Source organism: Lissotriton helveticus, chromosome 1_1 (assembly GCF_964261635.1).
Source record: "Lissotriton helveticus chromosome 1_1, aLisHel1.1, whole genome shotgun sequence".
NCBI classification, from domain to species: domain Eukaryota; kingdom Metazoa; phylum Chordata; class Amphibia; order Caudata; family Salamandridae; genus Lissotriton; species Lissotriton helveticus.
In genome coordinates this window covers 1720805323-1720818561 of record NC_136057.1, presented here as the reverse complement: position 1 = coordinate 1720818561, position 13239 = coordinate 1720805323, and the positions used below count along the sequence as shown (strand labels likewise).

Below are 13239 nucleotides of genomic sequence, written 5' to 3'. Positions count from 1 at the left end.
GGCTAATATGGGTGATCGGGCAGCACAGAGTTATGTGGGAGACCCTCACTCTACCATTAGCCAGGGTAGGTTTTGGAATACCTGATTTTTTCACGTATTATCTGGTCTTACAAGCCCATTATGTCATCTATTGGCATGAACCAGTCACATGCTGGTCCTATCTTATAATCAAAAAAGATCAGATTGATACAGGTTCTCTGAATATCATACTAAGTATTCACTGAGTTTCGCAGACTGGCTCTTGAGATGTACTATGTACATTGTACGCTCAGGGCCTGGAGGACATTAGTTCGCAAGACGGGAGATGAGGTGGTATACTCCCCAGCTCTCTCTGTGATTGAAACTCCACTACTCCTTTCAACTTTAGAAAAAGTGTTCCTGGCTTCAGTGGTGGAGAGAGATTAAGACGCTTGGCAAATTATTTGTAAATAATGTATTTATGATCCTTGAAGAATACAAGGTTAAAGCTGCAGCTAGTCATGATGACATTTTTATATACCTTTGTATTCGTCTGGTGGTCAAAGCAACATTTCCCTCCATCTCTGACAAACCATTGGAGAACCATTGCTATGGCCATCAGACAATAAAAAATATTGGATTCCCAAAACGTATAATACATGTGCGGCTGAGGTGGAACACTCAACTCCCGTAGCACAAAAGCAGTTAGAAAAATACCTTGGCGTGGTGATAGAAGATAATGTATGGAAATGCTGCAGTTGCCAAATGACATTGATCTCTATGAATTAAAAATACTTCAGATTTATCAATACATCATATTAGACCCTGGTATCTATGAACACATGTGACCCCTAAGTGAGCCCGAGGTCTAGAGATGTCACTGTGATGGTGCCAATTTCTTGCACCTTGCTTGGGGGTGCCCAGAGATTTACCAACCGCTGGGATACGATTGATGAAGTGATAGAAGAGATTACAGGATGTCCACTAGTACTGACCCAGGAATGGCCTTTTTCGGACATGTCGCAGAGATTCCAATCTCTAATAGAAGACTAACTGTGCTGCTAATTCTATTTGTCAAATGAATAATTGTTGAGACCTGAATGCGGGCACCTTGACCAGGGAAGATGATTGGATTTGTGATGCAGATTAGGGCTGTGCAAAATTATAATTTGGGCCATTTACCACATCTTCATGGGTGGTGCAAAAGGGCCAATGCCATTATCACTGATGGCGTTTTATACTTAAAACAGAGAAACAAAACATGTCACCTCACTTCATGTGCATCAGTGTTCAGAATTCTGAGCTGCCCTAGAAGGCATAATGAGGGCTCATTTAAAGCTTCAAGCCCAGTCAGAAATCCAGGAGGCCAGATTCTTTCAAATGTCTCCCATTGTCACTTGGTGTGCACGGATTACAAGAATGGGTGATGCTCTGCGGGTGAAAGGTGAGGACCTTGAGACCTGAGGTCTGTTCATCAGCCTGCCATGCAACAAAGTACAGTGAACAGGGTCTTGCAGGTCTGGGGGGCGGACTCCTGCTTTCCCGGTTGAAGAAGCTGTGACCAGGCCCATGGTCAGAGCTCCATTTAGCCCTGGGGTCAAAGTCCCCCATCCTGGGCTCCATTCTCCAGGCTGCCATGTCCCAAAGTGCGTGGGCAAGGCCCATAGGCCCCCAATATGGCTTCCCTGTGTGTCTGGATTAAGAACCTCTCACCGGGCCCTACCCCAGAGCTATGGCAGGCACGGGGTAAGCCCCATGCCCTGGGCTCATTTCCCTCATCTGCTGTGTTGCAAAGTGCTCAGGAGGAAGTCCCACAGGCTCTAGAAGACCTCCCATGCCTGCCTAGGTCAGAACTCCAGCAGGCCCGGGGGTGGAAGTCCTTGGGTTCCATTCTCAGGCCTACTGAACCCCAAAGTGCCTAGGACTGGGACCCGCATGTCCAGAAAAGCCTCGGCTGTCTGCCCCGGTTCATAGTCTCTGATTCGGCCACTGTCTGCCTCGGTTCAGAGGCTCCAATTGGGCCATGGGTCAGAGGGGGAAGCCGCCCTGGCCACCCTTTCAGACCTGCCGTGTCTTAAAGTGCCTTGTATGGGATTTAGCAGGTCAGGGAAGATGTCCCCTGCCTGCCCAGGTTAATAAACTCTGACCGAGACCCAGTTCAGAACTCCAGCTGGGGTAGGGGTGGGAGCCCCCAGCCCTGGGCTCCATTCTCTAGACCACCATGTCACAAAGTAACAGTCCCACAGGCCCAAGAAAGTCTCCCGTACTTGTATGTGTTAGGTAGCTCTGACCAGACCAGGGCAAGAGCTCCAGGTGGCCTGGAGGTGGAAATCCCCAGCCCTGGGCAACAATCTCAGGTCCACAGTGTCTCTCGGAGTCCAGGACAGCATCCAACATACCAGGGTAGGGCACCCCTGCTTGGCTGGGCGAGCTATCTCTGACCGGAACCAGAGCTCCAGCAGGTACTGGGGTGGATGTCCCATGGTCCTGGGCTCCAATATCTGGCCTGCTGTGTCCTAAAGTGCCCTGGACAGGATACAGCAAGTCCAAAAATGCCTCCACTGCCTGCTTGGGTGCTGCAACGCTGACCGGGGCTAGGGTCAGAGTTCGAACTGGCCCGGGGGTAGAAGCTCCCAGCCTTTGGATTCATTCTGTAGATTGCCATATTCCAAAATGCCCAGGACAGGGCCTTGCAGGCCCAGGAAGTTTTCCCCTACATGTCAAGGTTATGGAGGTCTGACTGGGCATTGGGTCAATACTTCGGTTGGTCCTGGGTTAAAGTCTCCATTTTTGGCTCCATTCTCTGGCCCATATGTCACTTAGTGCCCAGCTCAGGGTCGTGCAGATCTGGTCATGGTTCCATTGCTAAGCTGGAAGAAAAAGCTGTGACAGGATCCCGCGTCCGAGCTCTGTGAGGCCTGCCCACAGCCCCATGCCTGAGACCCATCCCAGGGCCTAAGTGCCCACCTGGGGGGCCTTGGCCCCTCCAAGGGTAAGTAGAAACTGATTAATAAGACCTGTTGAGACCAGATGCCATCTGTCAAGCCCTGCCATCTGATCGCTCTTAATCTGGCCATCTGGTTGTGTATGCCATAACAATGAATGATGCATCCAGATGGCTGGGCTGCACTAGAAGTTCCAGTGAGGGCTCATTCGACTCTTCGAGCCCAGCTAGGGCTCCACCAGGTCGAACGCATTTTCTGGAATGACCCCGTCACTTGGTTGGCACCAAATACAAGAAAGCAGTTAGCCTTCCTTTGGATCAGTAGGGACAAGGTGCTAGGGACTCCCTTGTCATTCAGTTATTTTCTCCGGGTACCGCATGGTCCTGGGCCGGTCTGCCACAGGCCTCCAGAGGCCTAGACTATGGCTTCATTCCAGCCCTGTGCAATGTAGGATGGTTTAGCCAGTACTGTACTCTGATTGATTGGGCACACTTGTTCCTTTTAAAGATAGATGTTTTGGCCATCTTTGGCTGTTGTTTCAAGAGAAAAGCTTCCACCCCACCTGGACTATCTGACTCTAGGGACTGTGTTTTATGTAGAATACCCGGAAGAGCAAAGGTCAAGCAGTCAGGCAGCTTCTGTCCCCTTGTGTTCTGATGAGAGTGGGCGGGATTATGTGGCACTAGTCCTGGATGCTGCTTGGTTTACCAGACCCTGCCTGTCCAATGCGATTCTCTGACCAGCAGCAGCTGGGAATGATTGCCTCTGGGGCTTTCTGGTTATCCAGGCTTGTAGCCCTGTGCCTGGCTCATGCTGCACCTTGTCTCACCTCTCTCTTCTAATGTCGCTGGTTTCTCAAATGGTTTCCTCAATAGAGAAAAAGGGGGGGGGGGGCTGGGAGCTGGATTAGAAGGTCCAGAGCCTGTCTTCCTAGGTATAAATCACAATATCACAAAATTAGGGCCTCTGCTCCTAGAGAAGGAGAGAAAGAATCGAGACAGGCTGTGTGTGACTAGAGCAATAGCCCAGTGGCAGTGAACTAGACTGTCTCATGTTGCCTTCATACAGCCTCAAGGGGATGTCATGCTTCATCATAGAGTGGTGCTCCTCATCGGTCCAGCACTGCAATGCCTGATGGGTTCACCTGAGGGGTCACTTTTGCTGAGATCTTTTGTAGAAAAAATACCATATGATGAGTGAAGGAAAGGTAGTAAGTGGGGTGGTGTAGTGAGTATGAAAATGTGAGTTAAAACTGATAGGGATGGTCACAAACTATCCTTTAATAACTGGACCACCCTGCCAGGAATTAAAGCCCTTTTACAGGTGAATGCTACCAATGCGGTTTTAAGGAACCACGGTAGTCAGTGTATTTCAGTTGGGTCAAGAAAAGTACCCTGTACTTGTAAGTGAGAAGCCTCCCTGTGGTCTTACTCTGAGTTATAAAACAACATGTTTCGCCCCTTTCTAATGGTCATAAAGATCCGTAGTGCTTTGTCAGGACAGAGAAAGCTATCTACCTCACAAGTATATGGTGCCCCTAAAGTGCTACCTTCTGTATATGTGGTTCAATGTCAAACCTGTTGAGACAGTCCTCAATCAAAAAAAAATATATATTTTTTTAAACCTGTTGAGACAAAGAGGATACAAAAAGAGAGGTTATCATGTTCCTTGTGTGAGAGCCTCTCATTAACCAGGGCGTCCATTATAATGGACCAGCATATCGGCTTGGTACCGAATTTAGCATCCAGACATTGACATACATATAAGACATACACAACATGGAAATGTGGCTTAAAATCATGCTGTGGCAGTGATTCCCACAGTGACCATGTCACTACGAAATTCGTATATGGACCAGGGAGCCGATCGGGTACTAAATTGGTATCCAACGGCATCACACAAACAGACAAGACACACAGTACACTGATTCGTTGGTTAAGAGACAGTAGTGGCAGTAATTCATCAGGACGTGGTGTCAATGCGCAGTTGCCAGGCTGTGAAAGAGAAGTTTGGCATCTCCGTATAGGCAAGACACAGCATAAGTTGTAAACATGTTATGACAAACATTACAAACAAAAATTACATTCTAGTTGTAGAGCACATTATCACTCAAGTGGTGCTCTGTGCATGTTTAACAGGTTACTGTGTTGAAAACACTGATCAATTATGTTCAAACATGTGAGACCCCCGATGAGCGTCATCCGTATATTGTTGACATAGTGAAGGATACGTAGTAGATGCATACTCTTATGTGATCAATATATTCGCATCCACTCTCTTAAGGAAGCATGATTAGGTCTTACCTAAAATGAAATTACTAGTTGCGTCCTCGGGTGAAGCTGAGGTGCTGTGCTCAGTCGTGCTATGCTGGGAATAAGGTAAGTGATGATTTTAATCAAGTGATGTGGCCCTACCTTAAGGGAGTTGAAGCGTTGATCGCCCGAAGGTTGGCATCAGTACTTACAGTTAGAAAAGTGCAGACCCTTTGTCAGCACCTACCCTCGTCCTCCGTGTATCTGGAATGGGACTGGAGGGGCTGTCCGAGCTCTAGACTCTGTTCAGGCGGCTGCATCGGAGACATCAGCCGCCATGTGCACAACGCGTATGTATGGCAGCCATCTTGGAGTGGTGGACTCACCCATGTGGGTGTTTGTGGTGTTTATGTCTGACAGCCATATTGGGTCGGGTGAAAGTGTTAGGATTGAAAAGCCAGTGAGAGGGTTTTATTTATGTCAAAATAGTCTGGTTAGATTCAAGGCTTATTGATGGAGGCAAAGATTTGAATACGGGTCATCCTGAGGGATCGCCCAGCTTTTCCAAAACAATCAGACCTAGGAGACCTATGGTAGAAAAAGTGTCTCATATTTTATTTCAGTGAGGAGTGCCCCCAGATGAAAAAATTGTATATTCTTGATATACAATTTTACGTAATGAGCGCCTAATGACTCAAAACCCATAGGGTCAAGGAGACTTATGGCAGGTTAAGATTCTTGCATTACAGTGCGGATAGCCCCCAGGGGACGAAATCGTATATTCATGACACATACGTGCTACCTAAGGGGATGTGCCCCTAATCAAAATACTAATGGCACCTAAGGATAGTATATGCCTATGGATTACAAAGAGCTTGGTGAAAAACTTGAGGAGTATCCAGGTGGTGTTTGGGGTTTCTTTTTTGTTTGTAGTACCAACGTCAGACCCTTGGGTTAGAGTAATGTGGAGATGTCTCATTTGTAGTTCCTTAGGCTTGATTTGAAAGTAGTTTACACCTATACAGGACCGATGGCTTGTTACTTTGGTGGAGGGTCGTGGAGGGCAACACTACATGCTGCATGATGAGTATGTGACTAAAGTTTGATCTAAGGAATCTCATCATTCAGTCCGGTCCTATTAGTTTGTAAGCAGAACACCCATTGTTGCTTTTGCCTGAAAAGAGTGGTTGTACTCCATGAGGAATTGGCTTCAAGAATGGTCCATCTTAGGTCACCAATGGAGTGATTTTGATCATTGAAATGATTGCTCATCTTGGTTGCATTTTGTCCACAACTGATGGGTGCTTCTATGCTCCCCTATTCTTATTTTCACAGGTCTTGTAGTCATCCCTACATAATACACCATGCAGGGGAATGTTATAAGATAAACACAATTTCTGGTGTTGCAATTAGTGTGCCTCTTTTGCGTCCAAGAAAAGGACCCTAAGGGTGGTAGAGTGTTCAGTTGAGTTGCATGCAGTGCAGCATCCGCATGGGTAATGTCTGGTTACTGGTGGAAGGTTCCATAGAGTAGCTTGTGAGTTGAGTTTCTTACTGTGTGGTCTTGTGTGCACCAGTTGGTCTTTTAAATTGTTAGTCTGAACGCAAAGTGGGGAGGTTCAAAATTCAGATTGCTTGTATTCAAGATGTCCCAATGTTTCGATATAATCGATTTTACCTTATTGGAGAGAGGTGTGAAAGTCGTAACACATGTCATTACTTCATCCTTGGGGCGAGTATTGTCTTCCAGTAGAGCCATCCTGTTGTTATTGCATGCCATCTTCTCTGCAAGTCTGATTACTCTCAGAGGGTATTTCTCACAAGAAGGTTGCCACTCAATTTTTTGGCTTGGGTGTCTTAATCAGCAAGATTGCTGCAATTATGTTGTAGGTGTAGAAACTGCCCATATGGTAAGTTTTCTCGGAGTGCCTTCGGGTGATGGCTCTCGAAGTATAGGAGGCTGTTGCAGTCTGTGTTCCTTTTGTATGTCCTTGTCTGTAGCTGGCCATGGGTCCGGCTAATCAACAGGTCCAAGAAGGAGATCTCTGAGACCGAGCTTGCGAAATGTAGGAAGGATTCAACATGTTGATCCAGTCTGTAAAGGCTTCACAGCTGTTCTTGTTTCCTTTCTATAAGACTAAAATGTTGTCTATATATCTCTTCCATGAGATTATATTTGTCTCAAATGGATTGGTGGTGCAGAAGATATGTCTTGATTCAAAGTCAGCCATTTAGAGGCAGGCCAGACTTGGGGCGAATGTGCTCCCCATCGAAGTCCCCTGTACTTGGTGGTAGATCTGGGTCTTGTACATAAAGTTGTTGTTCTGATGGTAACACATTCTATAATGAATTCCACTGGGGTAGAGGTTGATGAGTTGGTAGCTCTCAGGAGTGAGTCAATCACTTCAATGGTTGCGTCTTGAGGGATGTTTGCATAGAGCGCCTTCACATCAAGTGTCATCAGGAAGGTTACCTCTTCAGGGTCCTTGATGTTGGCGATGAGATTCAGAACATCTTTGGTATCCTTTAGGAATGAATGAATAGTTTGGACCAGTGGTTGGAGGAAGTGCTCCCATCTGACTGCCCTGTTCCCGCAGCGTCCTGCAGGCAAGCAGGGGCTCCCGCAACATTCCCATGTTTGGGCTCCGGGGAGTGTAAGGTTACAAAGTTGCAAAGTTGAAATATAAAGGAACTGAAGGTAGGGCACCACAAGGAGTGGAGCAAGCAGGTTAACACAGTAAACCTCACCCGATCTGGACACTGAAAGGACAGATAGGTCTTTCTCGATTCTTTGGTTGGTGGTATATGGCCGTTCATATTTGGTGGAATAATTTGTCTGGTTAATTCTGCTAATAAATATGACTCCTCCATGCAAACTAGGTGTGAAACACCCAGTGGTCAGCATTCAAATTCTTAGAGAGACAAGGAGCATTCAGCCACACAAGATTGAATAATGAAAGGTGTGTGATGCCCTTAGATGCATGGGTCTGCACGCACACTACACTGAATGGATCAGAGTACATCTACCCTTTACTAAGCCTGGGCAAAGCACTATGCTACGCTCGCGTAGTTTGCGAAGTTTGCGCTACTTCGCGAATTACACATAGCACAGTGCAAACACGCGTAGTGCAGCGGTCATTTTTTGCTTGCTCGCGGTCCTTAACGTCAATTTGGCGACCCCGAGCAAGCAAAATGACATCCCGGCGAGACTTTTTCCTCATTCGCGATCAGCAACATCAAGTTGCCGATCGCGAACATGGAAAATAAACCTGACAGCGAGCTTCTCAACGCGGGGAGGTCAGGTTTCTCATTACGAGTGGTCACGTATGCTCGCGTCCGTTCGCGATGAGAAACTACCAGTTCGCTTTGAGAAAGCTGCCACTCGAGTAAAAATCTACTACTCGAGCGGCAGTAAAAGACAGCTCGCACTGTGCAAGATGCAGTTTTCAATGATTGCACAGTGCGGACAATCATTCGGCAATGTGCAATCATTGCGAACAGCGCACTGTGCAGTTCACGTAATGCCACGCGTAGCTCGCGTAGAGCGAAGTGCACTTCGCTTAGCTACGCGTAGCGCTACTTCGCAAACTACGCCCAGGGTTACCCTTTACCGACAGATGCAGAAACCGGCTGAATTGCATTCATGTTAGGGATTAGGTATCAACATTATTTCCCAGGAACGAGGAGTTTCGAATCAATTACATACGGGTCATAAGCTTGCATTGATTAAGTCCCAGTCCTTTGTACACACTGCTGGTCTCTACTGCCAATTGGATGGTTTATTGAGGTCATTGGAACATCTCCACCAGGATCAGCAACAGCCTTAGTGGAGTGCTGAGAATACGATCAAAGTTGACTATCTAGGGGAAGTAAAAGTTGTAACAAAGGTTTACATATCAATAACGGAAGAGTGGCCAGAGTTACTGACTGTGCCAGCCAAATCTTTCACCCACCTTCCTGATGGAAACCAAGGCACAGGGCCCCAACTGGCAGAATAACATATGTCTGCTGGACAGGGCGCAGCCTCCTCCATCCAGGAGGACCCAACCAACGCTCAAGGGACTGGGCAGGAGACCACCCCGGTCCCTCCCTGAGAGGAACAAGGCTATAAATAACATTTTTGAGATGGAACCCATGCTGCACCCGGGGGAACCGGATTGCAGTTCCTCCCTGGGCTGGCGCCCTCTAAAAGGCAATGCCACCTGGGCCCATGCCCGACCCCGGCCCATCCAGGTTTAGAGTGACCAAGGAGTGGCCTGTCTGGGGCAACAGGGCACCCTGGATGAGAAGGAGCTGGTGCCATAATGGAAGCCTGGCGCATCTTAGTGCAATGGCCATGCCCCTTGAAGAAAGATTGAACTACTTCAAGGGGTGATAGGAAAAGTCAGCCCTCGCTCGACCTTCTATACATGTACCCCCAGTGGGAAGTGGGTGAGTTGCTTTGACAGTGTGGGAAACCTGGCTCTTCTCCCCCCAATGCCTATAACCAGGGCAAGGAGAGTCCTAGTCTGCAGCCATGGCTCGGTGTTGCCATCGAAGCTGGTGACTCTCGACATGCAGGGGCCACGATCTGGCTCCCACTGGCCCCGGTGGGTGTTAGATGGCTGATGTACAGGTTAGGCAACAACCCTTGTTGCCAGATACCTGTAGATCTGGCTGCATATGGCCAGGCTAGTGTTTCAAGATATGTGCAGCCTTGTAAGGGAGGGCCTGTGGTGGAGCCAACTGCCTCCGCTGCAGTGGGAGCCTCTCACTTGCCTACCTGCTGTGGCAGGGGGTGGTCCTACTAGGCTGAGTGCTTGGAAACACTCTTAAATAGTGGAGACTGACTTCGAAAGGGGAAGCTTGATGGTGGTGGGGGGGTTGGCTGTTTCATTGGATGGGTTGCGTATGGTCATGGTGTCCTTCCTCCCTCCTTTCCTGCAACTGTAGATGGGTGAACGTTGCAAAAGTTGCCTATGATTCTCGGTGGTGGATCACTTGGCTCTTGTATCGAAGAACGCACCTAGCTGCGAGAAGTACTGTGAATTGCAGGACACGTTGATCATCAAAACTTTCAAATCACCTTACAACCCTTGGTTCCTCCTGGGGCTTCATCCTTATGAGGGTCCCTTGAATATCTATTGCCTTAGTGCTGTCTAGTGGGTCTAGTGGACTCTGCTCCCCTTGTTCTCTTAATGTTAAACCCTTGATTGGCCATAGCAGGGCTCCCTTCCCATGGTCCCACCACAGAAGTCTCCCGCCGGCACGCCTGGCCTTGACCACCTTGGGGGTGTGTTTGGCAACCAGTACACCCTGAGCCTCAAAAACCCTGGGTGCTTGGCTACATGCTGCATGTGGCTGTCTTTGGTGTCCCATGGCTGGCCACATGCACTGACTTCGGGAAAACACTTCAGTGACTGGTTAAGCCTCCTACCTGCTCGCGGGTACTGGTTTGTATGCTGAACCCCAAAGACTTCGGACTCCGATCTGGGGCAGGCTGTGCTGCCATGACTATCCTGTGCAAAAGAGGGTCCCCTTCTGCAGCACAGGGAATTGGTTTTGTTCCCCCATGCTTTGGCAGCCGACTAGACCTCAGATCATACACAGTGACCGGTTGAATTGAATAATAATGCTAAGCAGAGGAAAATAAATTAACTAGGATTCTCTCAGTAATGGTAAGTGAAGTTTGAAGACCCTCCACAGTGGCAGGTATGGGAAATATGACAAACAGAAGACCAACTGCCTGGCATCAATTAGGGAGCCCAAGTCCTTCTGATTGAAGCTCACTCCACACATGGTATTATGCTGGTAGCAACCCTGTGTGCCTGAAATTGGTCTTCTTGATGCTGGTTTGCTTGTGAATGCAGCCCAAAGAAGGCGATAAACTCCACTAGAGGCAAAATATGGGTGCACAGAATTATAGCCATAAAGTACAGAAAGGTGAAGTTGAAAATAACTTTGAAGAGAGAGTTCAAAAGGGCGTAAAACCACTGAGATGTAAACAGGTGGGGTCTCTACAGTCCCCCTGTAGTATTCAACATGGGGGAAAGTCAGTCACTTGGTAGGGTGGGTCCCCTCCGTGGGACCACTGCCTGGGTGCACCGGTCCACCACAGGGTGCATTTACTTTGTGGCTGTGCACCACAGCCTAGTTGGCTAGTAAGGGTTTGGGGTAGCAGATGGCTCTCCATTCCAGCAGAAATCATTACAGCACCCTGGGAGCAGCTTATAGTGTCTGTGGGGCAGAGGGAGATTGACCGCCTCTGCATACTCCCCCTGTCCCTCTTGGGGTGCGTTATCACAAACAATCCCAGAGAAAGTGGTGGGAGCCCCAGGGAGAGTTATCTTTTCTTTGTTGAAGGGGAAGGTTTCCTGGAAAGGGATTGCCCTGAGAGAGGGGCCCGAGCCTTGGAAGGCAGCACAGTTTTGATGGTGTCCAGTGAGCTCTCACTAGCCTTTAAAAATCTTTGGGGAATTGTGTAAATCTGTTGCTTGAATGTGAATTTACTTTGAAAAAATAAAAGACAAGAGGCATTTGGCAAAACAAGAACAGTTAGTTTCATTAAACGCTGCGGCCAGGAGAAAAGTGTCAAAGTTGGGGTCTTTAGACTGTCTCAAAGTACATTGTTTTGGTCGTCATTATATACATTTCATGAAGTGTCATAAAACAATTTATACTTTCTTTTAGAGAAAGAAATCCAGGCCTAGTCACACAGTCATAAATCTGATCACTTGGTATGGCGCGCTGGTGGATCTTGACCTTACATGGACACAATGCGTGCAGTGGTACATGCCCAGATGCCTGGCATGGGAAGGGTGCGATCACTGTGTGTAGTGTGCATGCTGTGTTCTGATTAGCTGAGTGTTCCTAACTTCATATGGCATCTAACTTTATGGTGTTTAGGTAGCGTGCACCCCTCCAGCCAAATGTGTTTTTATTGGGGCTAATCTCCTTGGATTACTGTGATGTCTCTGCCTATCTGTGGGATCTGCCTGCCTGACCATGGATTTCTGACTTGATAGGGAGGTCATATCGGGTGGATTTGACAACAGTGATGTGAGTTCACTGTTATACGTACCTATATCATGGCATACACTGACATCAGATTTTCCAATATTAACTGTCCCTCCTCTAGTTGAATTTTCAGGTACATCATTCACCCCATACTTCATGACAGTCACAATGGGCTAGATGTAGGTAATTCTATTTTACCACTTCTTAAATACCGAATTTTACCGATTCGGTATTTAAGAAGTGGTAAAATAGAGGGGGTGGGGGGGTATGTAGGTGTTTCAGAATCGGTAAATACCGAATCGTTAAGATTCGGTATTTACCGATTCTGTAAATACCGATTCGGTAATGCCCATTGATTCCTATGGGCCCTGAAGCCCATAGGAATCAATGGGCAATACCGAATCGGTATTTACCGATTCGGTAAATACCGATTTCAGCAAGGGTGCAGGGGGTGTCACTTTGAAACCCTCTAGCACCCCAAAGACGGGCATGTGTGCCATGTGGCACACAGACATGCCCTAAGGGCATGTCTGTCTGTCACATGGCTAGGTGTGCATGCACACATGTGCATGCACACCTGGATTCGGTATTTTACCACCCAATTGGATTGGGTGGTAAAATACCGAATCTGTAAGGCTTTAGGGACTCTGAAGAGTCCCACCTACATCTGGCCGTTACCGAATTGGTAAAAATACCGATTCGGTATTTTACAGAATCGGTAAATTTACCGATTCGGTACATTTACCGAATCTGTAAAATGATGCCCCTACATCCCAAATACCCATTTACCGGTCGGTAATGGCCGAAATCGGCCGTTACCGGTCGGTAAATGGCCTCCTACATCTGGCCCAATATTCGAGGTTCCTTGTGTTTCTATTGTGTCTATTACTACTTCCCTAGTTACTCCCCGACTTGTAGAAACCACACAAAAATACTACAAAAATGACAATCGCAAGCAATGACGTTCACAGTCTGGTCACCCACCTGGGGAGCCATGAAAAACAATATATTAACCAGACCTGCTCAGGGGCACCTCCTTCCTTCTTCATGTCAGCTTGCAGATGATGAGTGCTTGGATGGCAAGAGCT

The 13239-nt window shown here is 47.7% G+C and overlaps 1 pseudogene; it reads left to right on the top strand.

Moving 5' to 3' along the window:
* Positions 1–10115: 10115 nt before the first annotated feature.
* LOC144779871 (5.8S ribosomal RNA) lies at positions 10116–10266 on the top strand (annotated as a pseudogene).
* The last annotated feature ends 2973 nt before the right edge of the window (positions 10267–13239 follow it).